Source organism: Schistocerca serialis, chromosome 10 (genome assembly GCF_023864345.2).
Source record: "Schistocerca serialis cubense isolate TAMUIC-IGC-003099 chromosome 10, iqSchSeri2.2, whole genome shotgun sequence".
In the NCBI taxonomy this organism is placed as follows: Eukaryota; Metazoa; Arthropoda; class Insecta; order Orthoptera; family Acrididae; genus Schistocerca; species Schistocerca serialis.
In genome coordinates, this window is record NC_064647.1 from 56371352 (window position 1) to 56392631 (window position 21280).

A 21280-nucleotide genomic window follows, 5' to 3' on the forward strand; every position below is an offset into this window, starting at 1 on the left:
AAACATTGCGTTTCAGATTTTAACTTCTAGTAGCAAATGTGAATACCACGAAGTTTAATTGACGATTGACACTAGTATTACGTAAAAAGGGGATGTAACAGATGAGACTTCTGCAGTTCTGAGTGAAGCCTTATGGCGGCATGGCGTGCGTTCATTGCCTTGTTGGTGGTTAGGCAGCGTCAGGGGGTGGCGAGCGGCGCAGCTCCACACAGCTCGCCATCTCGGAAGCAACTCTCTCCTAACTTCTCCTTACTAGAATTTACCGAAGTTGGTTAAAAAAAAAAGGTATCTGGCTTTGTTTTCAACTGAGCAATCAGGGTCTCAATGTTGAGCTTAAGCTCCGCCTACAAAAATTCTGTCTGTTCAATGATAAACGTTATACTTTTCATGGTGGGGCAATGTCTTTAACGTTTGCAACGTAACAGAGACACGTATAGTCTCACGCTAAAACTTTCAGCTGGTGTGGCCCTTTTAGTGTTATCGTAAGATCTATACTGTTCTTCTGGAGGGCTCTATCTTTTAACATGGGCTGGAGGGGGGGGGGGGGGTCCTGGTGGTCGGCTGGAACGTGGGTGTGCGTCCCTTATCGTAGGGCCTCCTAGCCTACACGACTCTGCTCTCGGCTTTTGTTCTCGTTTCTCCCCTCGGAACTGCGTCTGTTTCACGGTGGGAAGGTATGACATGCATTTAAGCGTTCTGGTGTTAGTCTGTGGTATTCCATTTGCTCACTCGTTGAACGTATTACTTTGGTTAATTTAATGTGAGGATTTATTCGGAGCTATGTGACATACTGCCGGATTTGCTATCATGTCAGGGTTTTCATGGAAGGTGTTGGATTTGCCTGACACCTTACAATCTCAGTGTTCAAAACTGCAGACAGGTGGGTGCACAAAGAAAATGATTTAGGTGACTTTATTTTTTCGAGGTGGTGATAAGACTTCAGGAACACCCTTGCACTTCTCACTTCGGCACCTGTTTGCTAGGCCAGGTACCGGTGGCCCAGTCGACCTTTTGAACCCGGCTTCGGAAGCGAAGACGACAGCTCGTGCAGGCGTGGCGGGAAGCCCGCGGCGGGGACGGGAAGCGTTCGTCACGGCCGAGGCGTTCCCCAGGCCTCTGGGCGGCCGGGGTGAGCCCGAGACAGCCGTCCACACGCGCGGGAAGCGGCGTGCGTGCGTGCGTGCGGGCGTTATCTGCAGGTGGCAGATAGCCGCGGAGCCGATAAACACCGCAAACAGCTCCGTCTGCCGGCGAGTGCAGCGCTGTTTGCTCGTGCGTGTCAGCTTCGGGCACCTTTACGCGTTCACATTTAGGAGGAAAAGGCTGAATCGCGATAAGTAACTTAAAAGTTCTCGTTTACTTTCCCCGTCCGGTACTTATCACTGAAAGTATTGCACAACTGCAGTGTACTCTAGTACCGGAAGGAACAGCTTTCGGCTTACGTGATACACGCACTCAGAAAAGCAAATACGGAGAATCGTGACGGGTACAAGCTTTAGTGACCACAAGGTCACTGTCACCAGAATCCAAATCCACCAAAATTAAACGCAAAATATGACTATTTAAAAAGGGAGATAAGAATTCCCTCGATGCTTTCCTAAGAGAATGTCTCCTCTCCTTCCAGTTGCTGTAAGAGTGAGCCAGATGTAGCTTAGTTGCAAAGAAATAGTTTCGACGGCAATTGTGAGATACACTAAAGCGCCAAAGAAACTGGTATAGCAATGCGTATTCAAATACAGAGAGATGTAAACAGGCAGAATATGGCGCTGCGGTCGGCAACGCCTATATAAGACAACAAGTGTCTGGCGCAGTTGTTAGATTGTTTACTGCTGGTACAATGGCAGGTTATCAAGATGGACTTTCAGCGCCAAAGGCCCACTCGTGTACCCTCGATGACTGCACGACACAAAGCTTTACGCCTAACCTGACATTCGATGTCGATGACTGGAAACATGTTGCCCGGTCGGCATTTCAAATTGTATCGAGTGGATGGACGTGTACGTGAATCCATGGACCCTACATGCCAGGAGGATACTGTTCAAGCTGATGAAGGCTCTGTAATGCTGTGGGGCGTGTGCTGTTGGACTGATGTCTAGAAACGACTCAGACAGGTAATACGTACGTAAGGATCCTGTCTCATCACTTGCACCCATCCATATGGATTGTGCATTCTGACGGACTTTGGCAATTCCAGCAGGACAATGCGACACCCCATACGTCCAGAATGGCTCCAGAAAAAGTCTCCCGAGTTTAAACGCTTCCGCTGGCCACTGAACTCCCCTGACATGAACGCTATTGAGCACATCTGGGATGCCTCGCAGCGTGCTGCTCACAAGAGATCCCTACCCTTCATACTCTTACGGATCTATGGACAGCCCTGCAGGATTCGTGGTGTCAGTTCGCTCGACCAATACTTCAGACATCAGTTGAGTGCATGCCACGTCGAGTTGTGGCACTTCTGCGCTCTCGCGGGGGCCCTACACGATATTGGGCGGGAGTATAGGTTTCTGTGGCTGTTCAGTGTATATACCAAATAAATCAATAACAGTGCTGACCCGCTATGGTACACAAAGAAGGTCAGAGCACTATGACAAAAGGAATGGAAATAGCCTGCGAAATTTAAAAGAACGCAATGTCACGAAGTTTGTCGTGTTTTTACAGAAGCTCGATATCTAGCGCGTTCTTCAATGCGAGACGCTTTTAATATGTCTCTAGAAAGAAACACTGTCTCCATATCTCCCAGAAAAGACAATGAGTTTCTTACAACACAGCAGTGGCTGTGTTCAGAACTACGATGCAATGTTCGTTCGAACATGCGTGCAGCCCGAAAGGACATTGCACTGTTCTTCTTAACTTTATTTTACAAGTCCGTCTTACTAGTAGTATGGTATACTGCCTTACGGCAGGTCTTTTCATGGGTGAAGCCTCTTCCATTTTTGTCTGTTCATAGCCAGTCTTTTCATTTCTGAATATTTGTCTCCTTTGATATTGTCTTTCAGCATGTTTCTTTATTCTGCAACTCTTCTTAATACCTCTTCATTCCTTACTCGGTCTTCCCATTTCACTTTCCCATGCTTCTCCATATCCACATCTCTAGTGCCTCCGGTCTTCTTTCATCTTCCTTCCTCAATGTCCAGGTCTTCGCACCATCTAGTGCAACGCTCCAGATGTAACATTTGGCAACTCTTTTCCTCAGATCTTTGTTTAGTGGTCCACAAAGTAATTTCTGTTTCCTCTTGAATCCTTCTTTTGCCATTGCAATTCTTTCCCTAATTTCTGTTGAGCAGTACATATCATCCATTAGCAAACTTCCCAAGTAATAGAAGTTATTCACTTGTTTTATTTCCTCTCCTCCTATTTTCATACAGCACTTTCTCTCCTTTCCTCAAATTAACATGCGTTTCGTTTTCTTCTTGTTAATCTTCATTCTTCTAATTTTGTGTTTACATCATCTATCATTTGTTCCATCTCTCTTGCACTCTCTGCCATCACAACCACGTCCTCTGCAAATCTTATAAACTCCTCTCCTTCCATCAAAACTTTCACTAATATTTTCCTCCAGATATATATCGAACAGTGTTGGTGATCGACAACAACCTTGTCTTACACCTCCTCCCAGTTCACACAAAAACTTTTGCACTTCACTATTACCGGTTTCGGCTACTGCCATCAACAGATCATAAAATATTCTGATGAAAGTATCAACGTCATATTATAGATGTAGGTACATAGAAAGTGCTTCTTCTTAACAACGCAAGCACTGCAGTGTCTTATTTAACGGCCAATACCAGACAGTGACATTGATTTAAAGTGTCGCCCCATTACGGGAATCACACGATGTGTGCACGAGTTCTGGTTGTGATGCAGGAGCGACGACATTTGGAAGTTTAAGTCTGTCCGTGAGTCGGGCACGCATAGCCAAAGCCGTTAAGGCGACCGCTCGCGTGATGCGAGCCTCACTCCGGAACAAATACATTTCATGCATAAAAAGAACTGCAGGACAAGAGAAGCAGACCGACATACCTATAGGCGTTATGTACAACAGTCATGTAAGCAGCAGCACTTGAATATGGAACAAAAATTCTGAAACGCGTCGTCCTATGCATGAAAAACCGTAACTGGTCAGCTCTCATTATTTAAATCAACATTAAATATTGCTTTCTGTTTCGTGAACTAATCTGTGGATGATTATTGTGAAGCCATATTTAAATAACTATAAGTCAACATTCTGCAAAGTCATCAAAATATGTCATTACGATATATCGTACAACACGTAATTAATTAACTAACTTAACTAACTGTTGAAATTTATGTCGTGTTGCAATCTGTAAACGAACTCCTAAACACTGTACTAATGCCGACAGCCCCTAACTGACTGCTTACGAGTAAGGAGCTGTATATTTTTGTTGAAGTTTCCTTTGAATCGCCTAACATTCCGCCAGCACCACTGTCTAGCGCTGGTAACAGTACTCAGTTTCGAACACGTACTTTGTTAGCTACTATCCTGTGTCAATTACGTAAAACATTTCTGGAAGCTACTTACGAAAACTGGGGACGATTTACAGAAATATGTCGGCTGTGGAGTCTGATTACGTTTCCTTTAGTTCTGGAGGCCTCCCCCCATGAACCATGGACCTTGCCGTTGGTGGGGAGGCTTGCGTGCCTCAGCGATACAGATAGCCGTACCGTAGGTGCAACCACAACGGAGGGGTATCTGTTGAGAGGCCAGACAAACGTGTGGTTCCTGAAGAGGGGCAGCAGCCTTTTCAGTAGTTGCAGGGGCAAGTCTGGATGACTGACTGATCTGGTCTTGTAACACTAACCAAAACGGCCTTGCTGTGCTGGTGCTGCGAACGGCTGAAAGCAAGGGGAAACTACAGCCGTAATTTTTCCAGAGAGCATGGTTAAATGATGATGGCGTCCTCTTGTGTAAAATATTCCGGAGGTAAAATAGTCCCCCATTCGGATCTCCGGGAGGGGACTACTCAGGAGGACATTATCAGGAGAAAGAAAACTGCCGTTCTACGGATCGGAGTGTGGAATGTCAGATCCCTAAATCGGGCAGGTAGGTTAGAAAATTTAAAAAGGGAAATGGATAGGTTAAAGTTAGATATAGTGGGAATTAGTGAAGTTCGGTGGCAGGAGGAACAAGACTTCTCGTCAGGTGACTACAGGGTTATAAACACAAAATCAAACAGGGGTAAAGCAGGAGTAGGTTTAATAAAGAATAGGAAAATAGGAGTGCGGGTAAGCTACTACAAACAGCATAGTGAACGCATTATTGTGGCCAAGATAGATACGAAGCCCACGCCTACCACAGTAGTACAAGTTTATATGCCAACTAGCTCCGCAGATGACGAAGAAATTGATGAAATGTATGATGAGATAAAAGAAATTATTCAGATAGTGAAGGGAGACGAAAATTTAATAGTCATGGCTGACTGAAACTCGATAGTGCGAAAAGGGAGAGAAGGCAACGTAGTAGGTGAATATGGAATGGGGGTAAGGAATGAAAGAGGAAGCCGCCTGGTAGTATTTTGCACAGAGCATAACTCAATCATAGCCGACACTTGGTTCAAGAATCATGAAAGAAGGTTTTATACATGGAAGAAGCCTGGAGATACTGAATGGTCTCAGATAGATTATATAATGGCAAGACAGAGACTTAGTAACCAGGTTTTAAATTGTAAGAAATTTACAGGGGCGGATGTGGACTCTGACCACAAGCTATTGGTTATGAACTGTAGATTAAAACTGAAGACACTGTAAAAAGGTGGGAATTGAGGAGATGGGACCTGGATAAACTGAAAGAACCAGAGGTTGCAGAGGGCATCAGGGAGGTCATTGGGGAACGATTGACAAAAATGGGGGAAGGAAATACAGTAGAATTAGAATGGGTAGCTTTGAGAGATGAAATACTGAAGGTAGCTGAGGATCAAGTAGGTAAAAAGACGAGGGTTAATAGAAATCCATGGTTAACATAAGAGATATTGAATTTAATTGATGAAAGGAGAAAATATAAAATGCAGTAAATGAAGCAGGCAAGAAGGAATACAAACGTTTAAAAAATAAGATCGACAGGAAGTGGAAAATGGTTAAGCAGGGATGGCTAGAGGACAAATGTAAGGATGTAGAGGCACATATCACTAGGGGTAAGATAGATACTGCCTACAGGAAAATCAAAGAGACCTTTGGACAAAAGAGAGCCACTTGCATGAATATCAAGAGCTCAGAGAGAAACCCAGTTCTAAGCAAAGAAGAGAAAGCAGAAAGGTGGAAGGAGCACATAGAAGGTCTATACAAGGGCTATGTTCTTGAGGACAATATTATAGAAGTGGAAGAGAATATAGACGAAGATGAAATAGGAGATATGATACTGCGTGAAGAGTTTGATAGAGCACTGAAAGACCTAAGTCGAAACAAGGCCCCGGGAGTAGAATAACACTCCATTAGACTACTGATAGCCTTGGGAGAGCCAGGCCGAACAAAACTCTACCATCTCGTTAGCAAGATGTATGAGACAGGCGAAATACTGAAAGGAGGGTATAAGATGAACATTTGCTATTTGGGGAGCAAAATAACTGATGATGGTCGAAGTAGAGAGGATATAAAATGTAGGCTGGCAATGGCAAGGAAAGCTTTTCTGGAGAAGAGAAATTTGTTAACATCGAGTATAGGTTTAAGTGTCAGGAAGTCGTTTCTGAAAGTGTTTGTATGGAGCGTAGCCATGTATGGAAGTGAAACGTGGACGATAAATAGTTTAGACAAGAAGAGAATAGAAGCTTTCGAAATGTGGTGTACATAAGAATGCTGAAGATTAGATAGGTAGATCACGTAACTAATGAGGAGGTATTGAATAGAATTGGAGAGAAGAGAAATTTGTGGCATAATTGACTAGAAGAAGGGATCGGTTGGTAGGGCATATTCTGAGGTATCAAGGTTCAAAATGGTTCAAATGGTTCTGAGCAGTATGGGACTTAACTTCTGAGGTCATCAGTCCCCTAGAACTTAGAACTACTTAAACCTAACTAACCTAAGGACATCACACACATCCATGCCCGAGGCACGATTCGAACCTGCGACCGTTGCAGTCGTGGGGTTCCAGACTGAAGCGCCTAGAACCTCTCGGCCACCCCGCCCGGCAGGCATCAAGGGATAACAAATTTAGCATTGGAGGGCAGCGTGGAGGGTAAAAATCGTAGAGGGAGACCAAGACATGAATACACTAAGCAGATTCAGAAGGATGTAGGCTGCAGTAAGTACTGGGAGATGAAGAAGCTTGCACAGGATAGAGTAGCATGGAGAGCTGCATCAAACCAGTTTCTGGACTGAAGATCACAACAACAACAGTTTAGGAGGACAGTCCACCACTGTGTTATTGTGATAAAAACTTTCTCCCCGGCCGGGAATCGAACCCGGGTCTCCCGCGTGACAGGCGGGGATACTAACCACTATGCTACCGAGGACTTGATATCTTTTTGGTCTCTGCATGTAGGCGGCTGTGATGCACTGTGCGTGTGCGTGACGCGGGCCTTCGCCGGCCCACGCAGCTGCTCAGTCCAGTCATCGGGCTGAATTCGTCATGTGACGCAGTCGCACTGCCAACCCGCAGCATTTGGCTGCTCGGCCAACGTCACCTTAACTACAAGGCCTTACAACATCTGCCAAACGGCGAGTGACGTCATTCCTATAACCTGAGCTCACCTGTCCGCTACGTTTCCTCCGAAGTATAGGATATTCATGCTTGTTTACATATGAGTCACGATGCGAGTGGAGATATCTAATTTAACGTATTGAAGAATTCGTCGTAAACGTGGGTGGCCGCTCAGCTGCGAACTGCACTAACTGTTGCAAAAATGGTTTTTGCATGGTTAGATTTGCAAGTGACTCCGAACGAAGAAATAGATGGGCCATAAATTTTCGCAAAGAAAGCTGGGAATGAGGACCTGGGGCTCGATTGTGTATCGCAAGTATGTTATAATAAAGGAAGTTATAAACACGAACCAGTTGTATACAACTGCGTTTCTTTCCCAGTCGAAAACTATACTCAAGCAGTTCGTCGCAAAACTTTTAGATTCCTCAGATATTCTCGCAATCGGCAAAGTGCACAGGAACATTTATTGTGATATATTTATAAGTCGTCATCGTAAACATACATACACGAAGTGAATATCATTAGTCCCATTTCTTATATAGGTACAGTCGACGAATGATATTTTTATAGCGTATTGGCCTTTGTGAGGGAATCTGCACAGCTATAACGTAACCTTCAAAAAACAAAGTTCCACAACTCAACAAGCAACAAACACAGCATGAAGTACAAACAATGATTGCTGGTTGAGTTATAGATGAAACTATGATTAAAAATTCGTTTCACTGTAACATGAAACTATACTTTCTCCCCCTTTCTACAAAAGAAATGCATTTCTGAAAGGACCTACTTATGACGAAAAACGAAACACCATTTTTATAAGTGCTTATATATGGGCAAAATCTAATAAATTCCATATGTTGTTCCTGCGTAACACCCATATTTGAAGAAATTAGTACTGAGTTCTTAATTCATTACTTTTAATATTTAGAAACTACTAAGCAAGTTCCAAGCCTTTCTATACCCGTATAATATTGCATTTCAGCTTTTCTGTCGTATGAAAAGAGCTTTCTAAATACACTCCTGGAAATGGAAAAAAGAACACATTGACACCGGTGTGTCAGAACCACCATACTTGCTCCGGACATTGCGAGAGGGCTGTACAAGCAATGATCACACGCACGGCACAGCGGACACACCAGGAACCGCGGTGTTGGCCGTCGAATGGCGCTAGCTGCGCAGCATTTGTGCACCGCCGCCGTCAGTGTCAGCCAGTTTGCCGTGGCACACGGAGCTCCATCGCAGTCTTTAACACTGGTAGCATGCTGCGACAGCGTGGACGTGAACCGTATGTGCAGTTGACGGACTTTGAGCGAGGGCGTAAAGTGGGCATGCGGGAGGCCAGGTGGACGTACCGCCGAATTGCTCAACACGTGGGGCGTGAGGTCTCCACAGTACATCGATGTTGTCGCCAGTGGTCGGCGGAAGGTGCACGTGGCCGTCGACCTGGGACCGGACCGCAGCGACGCACGGATGCACGCCAAGACCGTAGGATCCTACGCAGTGCCGTAGGGGACCGCACCGCCACTTCCCGGCAAATTAGGGACACTGTTGCTCCTGGGGTATCGGCGAGGACCATTCGCAACCGTCTCCATGAAGCTGGGCATCGGTCCCGCACACCGTTAGGCCGTCTTCCGCTCACGCCCCAACATCGTGCAGCCCGCCTCCAGTGGTGTCGCGACAGGCGTGAATGGAGGGACGAATGGAGACATGTCGTCTTCAGCGATGAGAGTCGCTTCTGCCTTGGTGCCAATGATGGTCGTATGCGTGTTTGGCGCCGTGCAGGTGAGCGCCACAATCAGGACTGCATACGACCGAGGCACACAGGGCCAACACCCGGCATCATGGTGTGGGGAGCGATCTCCTACACTGGCCGTACACCACTGGTGATCGTCGAGGGGACACTGAATAGTGCACGGTACATCCAAACCGTCATCGAACCCATCGTTCTACCATTCCTAGACCGGCAAGGGAACTTGCTGTTCCAACAGGACAATGCACGTCCGCATGTATCCCGTGCCACCCAACGTGCTCTAGAAGGTGTAAGTCAACTACCCTGGCCAGCAAGATCTCCGGATCTGTCCCCCATTGAGCATGTTTGGGACTGGATGAAGCGTCGTCTCACGCGGTCTGCACGTCCAGTACGAACGCTGGTCCAACTGAGGCGCCAGGTGGAAATGGCATGGCAAGCCGTTCCACAGGACTACATCCAGCATCTCTACGATCGTCTCCGTGGGAGAATAGCAGCCTGCATTGCTGCGAAAGGTGGATATACACTGTACTAGTGCCGACATTGTGCATGCTCTGTTGCCTGTGTCTATGTGCCTGTGGTTCTGTCAGTGTGATCATGTGATTTATCTGACCCCAGGAATGTGTCAATAAAGTTTCCCCTTCCTGGGACAATGAATTCACGGTGTTCTTATTTCAATTTCCAGGAGTGTATCTCTATACACAGTAATTATTGTTCGATACTCTTCATGCATGCAATATCAAACATTTTACAAGAAATATTGTAAAAATCTGCATGAATATGTCAATCACCCGCAAGGTAAACATTCCCGAATCCTCAGAGGAAAAAATGACGGACGATTGAGCCTATTATATAGGAGCTCCAAACTTCAGGCTTACAGGAAGTACCACATACCTGTTGTAGTGGAACCAGGTTGGCTGTAGCAGTGCCATGTGAAGCCGTGTAATCGACCGTTCTGCAGCAGCAGTGCCAGGGAACTGAATTCGCTTGTGAAATCGTTTGCGCTTGTGCTTTGTCTTTTAGGTGGCGCTGGTTCAGCTCGCCCCAGCCCGCCGTGCTGGACTGGCTGCGCCGCCTGCCGGATATGCATCCCGCGCTGCATCCCGAGCTCACCACTCTGCACCTGCTGCTGCCTCCTCTCGAGTAAAGCAACACGCCGTCAAAGGAGGCTCTTCCTTTCCTTAAACCAGGAATATTTTTCCACGTTCAAGGAATTTCTCCTTATTCTTTCGTTTCTCTCTACTCTTGGCTACGTTAAATCAATCAATTTTGGGTGTTATGTGCTCTTCTACTATGCCAGTATTGTTTCATTCTTTCTGATCTTGCTTTCCTTTCTTCTTCAAAGTTTGGAGTCTTCCTTTGGTTTTCATTTTGACACTGCACCTCTCTTTCTTTTATTTGGTTATTTTCTTTTCCAGTTTCATCTATGAGCATATTTGTGTGGTTTGGAGTTCTCTTAAGTCCTTCTCCGTTTCCTTAAAACAATTTGATAGTTTTTGTTGTTACGGAAATAGTAAAAAATTATATTAATTTATTTGAATTCATTCTGAGGATGTGTCCATAAAAATAAATTGTGTCTGAGAGTTTTTCGGTAGTTTGCTAAAGAGTTTTGTTTTTCATGTGAGTTAGTTTGTTGTTGTGGAAACTGGGACCAAGGATTTTTCTTAATAATATCCTTTGTTTGCCCTCCTACCTTTCAACCGGGTCACGGTTGTTGATGGACAAAGATTCGGCTGCTTACAGGGCTTCCGGTTTGGTTACTGTATGGTAACGTCTTATCTTTGCATTCCATGAGCGGGACTGTCTGTTGTATGTTTTTGGTGAGTTGGAAGGTCAACTGAACATTACTTCTTCTAGAATCAATTGTTTTTCTCTCGAGGGCATTCCAGCTGATTCATTCTCCAAGTTACGTGAATTCTTCGACGATTTCTGTTTTAATATGTTTTGGTCGGTTTTTTATGTTTGTCATTATCTTGGTGTTTTCAAAGGAGATTTTGAGACCTATTTTTCGAGCCCTTTTTTGCATTTCGAGGCTCTATGTTTTGGCTTCTTCTGAGACTTCGGCCAGTGGGGCCATATTATCTGCAAACGTTAGACAATTGACTTTGATACCGTTTCTCGATCCCAGTTGGATTGTACTGTGGATCTCCGTGTTCCACTCTCTGACTACCTTCTCTAGGACACAGTGAACCAGCAGTGGGGAGACACCATTTGCTTTCCGTATACCGGTTTTTATATCAAAATGGTCGGAAAGTTCTCCCGTGAATTTGACTGTAGAGTTTGTGTTCGTAAGGGCTCCGATAATTAATTTGTTGTTTTGTTGTCTAGGTTTCACTCTTTTAGTACAGAGATGAAAGTCAGTCAAAATGATAACATATGATTTGCTCTTGATTTTTGGGGTAGAGTCTTCCTTTCCTGAAACCCGCTTGGTATACGCCAAATTGATGGTCTAGTTGGGGTTCTGCTCTGTTTAGTAGGACTTTACAGAATATCTCGTTTGTTGTGTCTCGGAGCGAGATCACTCTGTACTTACTGGGGTGAGTTTTGGATCCTTTCTTATGGAGTGGGTGGATGAGAGCCGTCTTCCATTCATCTGGAATTCTTTCATTTAACCAAATTTCTTCAAAGCTGTTTTGGAGAGAGTCTACAGGATTTTTGTTGAAATTTTTCCAAAGTTAGCTGTGATTTGGTTTTCGCCTGAGGCTTTATAGTTTTTAAGATTTGAAATGACTGTCTGTAGTTCTTCGGTGGAGGGTGGTCCAGAGATGTCGTTGAGGTCTCCAAGTCCACTTTTTCTATGGATTCTCCACAGTTGAGAAGGTTTCTGAAATATTCTGCCAATATTTTGCAATTCGTCGCTATGGGCAATATTTCCGTTTTTGTCTTGGAGCTATAGGGTCGGTAGGCTGTATGTGGCTATTTTTTGTTTAAAAGTTCCATGTCTTGTTTTCGATGAAGTCTTCGTTGACCTGAAAGAGGAGTTGGTCTTCTTTGGCTTTTTTTTCAGTCTTTTGATAGTTTTGCTCACTAGTTTCCTTATTTTTAAGAACTTTTGTGCGTTATCTTCATTTTTCTGTGATCGCCACTGTTGCCATGCTTTCCTTCTTAGTTCATGGAGTCTGTCACATTCTTATGTCCACCAGGAATGTTTATCCGCTTTGGTTTTGAAGGCTAATTGTTCGGCTTTAATTATTAGGCTTTCTTTTATTTAATCTCAGTTCTGGTTTTGCATGTGTTCAGTTGCGAGGGGATGCTCCATGGAGTTTACTGTCTTTTCTGGATCGTATTTTCTTCTTTTGGGGCTGTTGCTTTCATTTTTCCTTTTTCGGATGATTTTGCGTTTCATTTTGGAAAGGTAGTAAGCAGAATCTAGATTGGCTCCTCCGAGGACTTTGACATTTTTTACTTCTTTAAGGAACTTCAGTCTGTTTGCTACGTGATTGAGCTGCAGAGGTGTGTGTTTTCGAAGTAGCTTTTTTAAACGCTGTGGATTTCAGGACCATGTTGGATGCTTGGCATAATTCTGTCAGTCCGATGCCATTTTGGTTAGTTCTGTTATGCGCTGAGTAGTTTCCAACAATTTTTTGTTTGTATTTCTTCCTTTTCACCGTCTGGGCATTGCATTCCTCCTTAAATAGGACATTGTGTTTTTCTGGAATTTTTAGAACAACAGCATCGAGTTAGTCCCAAAAACGGTGGCGTATACTTTGTTAGCAGATTTGAAGGTAGGTGTGGAGAGTCGTTGAAATTGTGATTCAAAGTTGATGCCGGCTGTGGTGGCCAAGCGGTTAAAGGCGCTACAGTCTGGAACCGCGCGGCCGCTACGGTCGCAGGTTCGAATCCTGCCTCGGGCATGGATGTGTGTGATGTCCTTAGGTTAGTTAGGTTTAAGTAGTTTTAAGTTCTAGGGGACTGATGACCTTAGAAGTTAAGTCCCATAGTGCTCAGAGCCATTTGAACCATTTTTCAAAGTTGATAATTGAGTCCAAAATATGTTTATCTATTATGAAGCCAGTCATAAGGTGTGGTGTGTTTTTCATAATTTTTTTGCCTACCTTCCCTTTTCATATTCTGAAGCCTTCAGAATCAAAATTGTTTTCATTCGTGAATGTGGTTTGCTGTAGGGCCGTTATGAGCATTTTGTGGTTATTGAAGGTGTCTGTGTCTTAATTGTCCAGTTTTTAGAAGAGAAGTTACATTGAATGTAGCTATGTAACTTGTTTTTCTACACTTCATCTTGCTAGAGTTTCCAAGACACTGCGACTCATCTCTGTATAATGCTGCAGACGACCCAGAAACGGACTGTCTGCTTGCGCACTTTAGTACGGTGGATTGTCCACCTAGGATAACTAGTTTCACATCACACTCTTACGTAATTGATACTATTATGTTGGGGTCGCTCTTGTTGCCAGGGTCACTGGTTTACAACCGCAGTTGTTAGCGCTGCAGGTTTTTCTCAGGCTGTCCTAAACCGGGGAACAGACCCTGACCGAAGACTGTCCAATCTTGGTACAGCCACCTTTGGATTTTTAACGTCTGTAGCGGTCCGCCGATGGTATTTTATTTCCAACCTACCCCACATAGCAGAGCCTTCCCCTATGCGCCACCTAGGGATGCGCCCGGTAAGGGAACAAAAAAGAATTTCGTTTCACGCGATGCATACGAAATAAATATTCGAAGTAATTTTTTTGAAATGCTATTTCCTTCTAAAATGTACACATGCAGTTGGTAAAACTTCTGATTAGATACGTTTCTGTACGCTTTGAATATCTTGATTTTAAGCGAAATGATGGGTTGTGTTCGTATAGATTGCTCGACTATAACACACACATAAATTTCGACACACAATTAATCATTTTCGACACATCCAAAACAGAATTCAAAAACTAACTGACTAGTTGAATGAAATGTCCTGATACTGGCAGTACCTGAAATTGTCCAAAAGCGGCCTTGTTTATTCTGTTTGGACGAACAAACAAATAAAAACGAGAATAAAACTGAGTATTGATGCGACTGCATAAAGAAGGTAGTGAATACGTCATTTTCGCGAGAACCGGGTTATTATCGTGTCACACCATTTTGTTTCGTGCTAAAGAAAAATTAAATATTGCATTCGGAAGGGGTCCACAGTACCATATCGTGTCAACGGAGTATACAAATTAAGCGTTTTCAAGTTAAACAATTTTCACTGCATTTATTTCAAAACATAATGAATCGGGAAGCGATTAAACTGTCAACATAATGTCTACAGTGCAACAGTAATTCACAAAGACACAAGTTCGTTTATTTGGCTATAATAAATCACCACTAATTTGAGAATACTTCCCACAAATGAAAGCGACAAGAAAAGAAATATACAATAATCGACAACCGATTTAGAGAGAACGTAAAACAAAACGCGCCGTGCAAAAATACCTACAGCATGATTCTTCATTCATTTTTTCTGATACTAGAGTTGCTATGAAGATAGAGAAGAGTATCAACATTTTCCAGGTGCAAAAGTTACCGTTGTGCACCTGCAATTAAATCTGCAAAACGGAAATTGCTCTCTGATGCAAAGTTGGATAACATTTTTCTGGCGATCTTCTGAAGAGTAGGTAAAATGGTCAGTTTCCATATCCAATTTTTGACCAATTCGCAGTTCTCGCTTAAGTACCTGTCTAACACATCTCTAGGGAGTCGCCTTGTCGTCAGTATCTGTCCAAAAAGCAAACTTCTGTACTTTTGTTGGTGGTGGTAAAGGAAGAGTTTTACTACCGTTTACCAAATAAGAATGTAAAAGTGCTACTCAAAACAAAACCAAAAGTTCTGTTCCTAAAAATATTTGAGTTATTTTCCAGCATCCGAGGACTTCGCCAAAGTCGCTCTCAGACTCTGCCTGACAGTCTGACGAAGTGTTCACACGTATTTCGCTAGTCTTTAGGTGAGAATATACCTGAGGTATAGTTTCCTTTGGTTGACAACGCTTGACAGGGGAACGTCGTTTTGTGACTGGTCGCTCGAAATTATTGATGTCGCAGTTAGTGGACTGTACATATGCTTTAAAATGGTTCAAATAGCTCTAAGCACTATGGGACTTAACATCTGTGGCCATCAGTCCCCTAGACCTTAGAACTACTTAAACCTAACTAACCTAAGGACATCACACACATCCATGCCCGAGGCAGGATTCGAACCTGCGACCTTAGCACCAGCACGGTTCCGGACTGAAGCGCCTAGAACACACATGCACGCCCGAGGCAGGATTCGAACCTGCGACAGTAGCAGCAGCGCCGTTTCGGACTGAATCGCCTAGAACCGCTCGGTCACAGCGGCCGGCTATTCATGATTCCATTACACCATATCATTCCGCCTCTTTTGGCTACAAAACCGTACTTTTCAACATAATCTTCGTTCATTGCGACAGCCGTAAGCCACGCTACTGGAACAGCGCGTATGCCCGCATGGCACAACTCTGCGGTCGCGCCGAAGCCAGCGTCTGGCTGCATCCACCACCTCCACATCATCCACGTACTGCTTGCCACGAAATTCATCCTTCATCGGGCCAGACAGATGGATGTTGGAAGGCGCGAGATCAAGGCCGTATCGTGGATGAGGAGGAACAGTCAAATGAAGTGATTCTTGAGTTTCTCCCGGCGTATTTGATAATCAAAATATCCAGGGGTGTGCTGCCGGTCTATAGTGTCCAACGGGCACAATATTTCGGCGATCATACATGTCACCGTCATCAGGTGAACTGACGGACTGAGCTCCTGTGAACGTGCCGGCACGGAGATCCGTACGCTATGGCTGCTCAGAGGGAACTGGGTTCGGTCGCGGCGGCGGCCGATTTAAATACCCTCCGCCCGCGGCGCGCTCCCTCCGCCGTCCGCGCCCCGCGCCTCGGTCGCGCGGTGGAACAGATTGCGACGGCGTCTGAGATGACGTCGGTGTGACCGCATCATCACTCAACACCATGCCACTCAAATTGATGACAGTCTTGCACGGAACCTGCAGAGATGGTTTCTCAAGGAGACGCGAGAACTTAGCTGTTTGACGTCCCGTAGCCTTCTTATGGGCGGAATCAGCTGACACCCAGGTGACACCATCAATCCAATCCCAGGAACAAGAAGTGAACTTACTAGCCAGTTGCAAATGTAGTTTGAGTAATTCCTGTGAGATAAACTCAAGGCTCCGGCTGGTGAATTGCACTCTCTCACGTACCAATGCGAGGCTGGCTCGTTTCTTGATTCTCTTAGCTGCTGCAGAATCGATGTGATGCATAACCTTAGCAAAATTTGGAACAACATTCTCGGAACGACATCTCTTTAGAAAGGCAAGAGTACTTAGCAAACGACATCTACGGTGGCGCAACTTTTCAAATTTCTTCATGCTGCGATACATCTCCTCCCCGTAAAGGTGTATGATGTGATTCTTGAGTTTCTCCCGGCGTATTTGATATTCAAAATATCCACGGGTGTGCTGCCGGTCTATAGTGTCCAACGGGCACAATATTTCGGCGGTCATACATGTCGCCATCATCAGGTGAACTGACGGACTGAGCTCCTGTGATCGTGCCGGCACGGAGATCCGTACGCTATGGCTGCTCAGAGGTTCCGTGCAAGACTGTCATCAATTTGAGTGGCATGGTGTTGAGTGATGATGCGATCTCGGTTTTGCAGAAAGGTCTCAACTTCGCTCCCACCCCCAACTTCACTCCGGTCGCAGATATTGTTAGTGCTGTTGAACAGGTTGCAGCTCGACTTCCGCCAGAATCAGCCGAGGAAATACGTCGTGAAACTTGTCGTGCGTTGACGAAATCCAAGCCGATGAAGTCAAATATCAGCAGTAAAGAGAGGGCGGTCATTCGTGATCTGAGGGAGCGCTCTGAAATTGTTGTCTTACCGGCTGACAAAGGCAATGTTACAGTTGTTGTCTCATATAAGGACTACACTGATAAGATACAGAGGCTGCTAAATGACGATTCCTACCGGGAGATCAGCGTAGACCCTACAAAGAGGGTGGAGAACAAGACGAGGGCGCTTCTCAAGGACGCAGATTTACCGGAGGGTGACGCTACGAAATTGTTACCCCAAGGTCCGGTACCGCCTAGACTATATGGACTCCCGAAGGTTCACAAAGAGGGGGTACCATTACGCCCCATTGTCAGCAACATCAGGGCACCTACATATTTGTTGGCCAAATACCTGACGGGAAGATTAAGTCCTTATGTGGGTAAATGCCCTCATCACATCCGTAATTCCGTGGATTTTGTTAAACGCCTTGATAGCTTCAGGTTGGATGAGTCAGATATCATGGTGAGTTTTGACGTCGTTTCCTTGTTTACGAGGGTACCCTGCGAGAGTCACTAGAATTGATTAGTCAGAAGTTTGACGAGAAGACCGCTCAACTTTTTAGGCATGTCTTGACTTCTACGTATTTTCTTTTTAATGGAGAATACTACGAACAAACGAGGGAGTCGCCATGGGTAGCCCACTCTCACCGGTGGTAGCGAATTTGTACATGGAGAACTTCGAGGAGGAAGCCCTGTCGTCATCCGTATGGAAACCTACTTGTTTTTTCCGTTACGTGGACGACACGTTCGTCATCTGGCCACATGGTATGGATAAACTCCTTGACTTCCTTACACATCTAAACTCCATACACCCCAACATCAAATTCACTATGGAGACTGAAACGGAGGGTAAATTACCTTTCCTTGACGTCTTGGTCAAGAGAAGGGCTGACGGCACCCTAGGTCATGGGGTGTATCGGAAGACAACGCACACTGATCTGTATTTGCACGCAGACAGCTGCCACCATCCTTCACAGAGAAATGGGGTACTTAAAAGTCTAGTACATAGGGCGCGCACTATCTCTGACGCAGAGAGTCTACCCCAGGAATTTGAGCATCTGAGAACAGTATTTCGAAAAAATGGGTACTCAGAGTGGCAGATTCAACGTGCTCTCCGCCCAACCACTACAGCACAACCTGTTGAGATGGATGAAGTCACGAGGGAGGAGGTAGGCACTGCATTTATTCCATACACAGGCGCACTCTCGGGGAAAATCGCCCGCATTCTGAAGAAACACCGGGTCGGAACTGTTTTTTGTCCTCCAAATAAAACTCGTGCACTGGTGGGGAGCGCCAAAGATGACCTCGGTTTGAGGAAGGCCGGCGTGTACCAGATTCCGTGTCAATGTGGCAAGTCGTATATTGGTCAGACGATGCGTACCGTCGAGGATCGATGCCGTGAACACCAGAGGCACACTCGACTGATGTATCCGAGCAAGTCGGCGGTCGCTGAACATTGTTTGTCGGAAAATCACTCCATGGAGTATGACCGCACGAGGATTCTGGTACAGACGTCGAGATACTGGGACAGCGTTGTTAGAGAGGCCATCGAAATTCGCACCAATGACGACCTCATAAACCGTGACTGTGGCTATAATCTTAGCAAGACTTGGGAACCAGCGATTGGGTTAAGAGTAAATCGAGCAATCGTATAGTTGTGACGACCACAGCGGACAGAGCCATCACACCGACGTCATCTCAGACGCCGTCGCAATCTGTTCCACCGCGCGACCGTGGCGCGGGGCGCGGACGACGGAGGGAGCGCGCCGCGGGCGGAGGGTATTTAAATCGGCCGCCGCCGCGACCGAACCCAGTTCCCTCCGAGCAGCCATAGCGTACGGATCTCCGTGCCGGCACGTTCACAGGAGCTCAGTCCATCAGTTCACCTGATGATGGCGACATGTATGATCGCCGAAATATTGTGCCCGTTGGACACTATAGACCGGCAGCACACCCGTGGATATTTTGATAGTCAAATGAAGTTTTGTGAACTCCTGTCGGGTGCGCAAGCTTGGGTGACGACTTACCTTACGGTTGAGAACGAGAAGTTCGTTCGCCTTTTTGTGGCGCGAACACGCTGAAGTCGTTTCTTGAACTTCCTGACGGCAGCACAACGTACTTCCGAGTTGATAGTTGCACCGTGAGGGAGTACATAAAACAGAATAAGTCCTTCAGAGTTCCGTAAGACCGTCGCCATGCCCCACTGTGCGGCTGTTTCTTCGGAGGAGACTTGGTGTGGCGGCACTCCGTAGACTGCCGTTTTGTTTCCGGTTCCAAGTGATGACCTCATGATTCATCGCCCGTGACGATGTTCGACAAAAATTGCCAGGATCGGCCTATTAATGCGCCCCGTTGCTCTTTCTAGTCTTCTCTAAGGCGGGTACACACCTCTGAGTACCTGAACTGGTGCACCGTTGTACTGTGACAGTGATCCGTTGATCACCTATTCGTACGTTCCACGTGCAGGAGTCACAGGTGTGAGCACGCGGGAGGTGGGACAGGTTTGCGCGACCTTGCTGTGCTGACGACAACGCCTCGCCCAACGACTCACCGTGCTTTTGTTCTCTGCCAGGTCCGCGACTACTAATATCTGTGATGCTCTGGTTTTCCGTCACAAGAAACTCTCTGCCCGGTACGCCATTCCGTTACAGACGCCATTTTGACGGCTACGTGTAGCGTCGCTACCTATCGGAATTTCATGGAACTATAAGGGCTGAAGCGGGAATATTTCAGATATCCGGAGTGGCCGAGCGGTTCTAGGCGCTACAGTCTGGAACCGCGCGACCGATACGGTCGCAGGTTCGAATCGTGCCTCGGGCATCGATGTGTGTGATGTCCTTAGGTTAGTTAGGCTTAAGTAGTTCTAAGTTCTAGGGGCCTATGACCTCAGAAGTTAAGTCCCATAGTGCTCAGAGCCGTTTGAACCATTTCACATATCTCACAACGAATACGACCTTTTTTCAGCCGGAATTGGCCGAGGAAAAAATGTGTCACATTACTTATTGAATGACCGTCGTATGTACACACATCAGCAAAAGTTTTGCATCACCTCGGTACCGGAACCTGTACAGAAAATAGGAATAGACATCAACATAAACATCATTTCCGCCCTTTTTATTGCTAATGAAAACCACACATTGCAATGTTGTACCACATTACAGTGAGACCTTCAGAGGTGGTGGTCCAGATTGCTGTACACACCGGTACCTCTAATACCCAGTAGCACGTCCAAATGTTCAAATGTGCGTGAAATCTTATGGGACGTAACTGCTAAGGTCATCAGTCCCTAAGCTTACACACTACTTAACCTAAATTATCCTAAGGACAAACACACACACCCATGCCCGAGGGAGGACTCGAACCTCCACCGGGACCAGCCGCACACTCCATGACTGCAAGGCCCCGGACCGCTCGGCTAATCCCGCGCGGTCAGTAGCACGTCCTCTTGCATTGATGCATACCTGTATTCGTCATGGCATACCGTCCACAAGTTCATCAAGGCACTGTGAGTCCAGATTGTCCCACTCCTCAATGGCGATTCGGCGTAGATCCCTCAGAGTGGTTGGTGGGTCATGTCGTCCATAAACAGCCCTTTTCAATGTATCCCAGGCATCTTCGATAGGGTTCATGTCTGGAGAACATGCTGGCCACTCTACTCGAGCAATGTCGTTATCCTGAAGGAAGTCATTCCCAAGATGTGCACGAAGGTGGTGCGAATTGTCGTGCATGCAGACGAATGCCTCGCCAATATGCTGCCGATATCGTTGCACTATCGGCCAGAGGATGGCATTCACGTATCGTACAGCAGTTACGGCGCCTTCCATGACTACCAGCGGCGTACGTCGGCCCAGCATAACGCCACCCGAAAACAGCGGGGAACCTCCACCTCGCTGCACTCGTTGGACAGTGTGTCTAAGGCGTTCAGCCTCACTGGGTTGCCTCCAAACAAGTCTCGGACGATTGTCTGGTTGAAGGCATATGCGACACTCATCAGTGAAGAGAATGTTATGCCAATCCTGAGTGGTCCATTCGGCATGTTGTTGGG

General features: G+C 45.9%; 1 non-coding gene across 1 annotated transcript; it reads right to left on the minus strand.

Annotated features, from left to right (window-relative positions):
- Positions 1-7394: 7394 nt before the first annotated feature.
- Positions 7395-7466, minus strand: Trnad-guc (transfer RNA aspartic acid (anticodon GUC)). The gene has a single exon. It is a non-coding gene; the product is annotated as a tRNA-Asp (tRNA).
- Positions 7467-21280: the final 13814 nt, after the last annotated feature.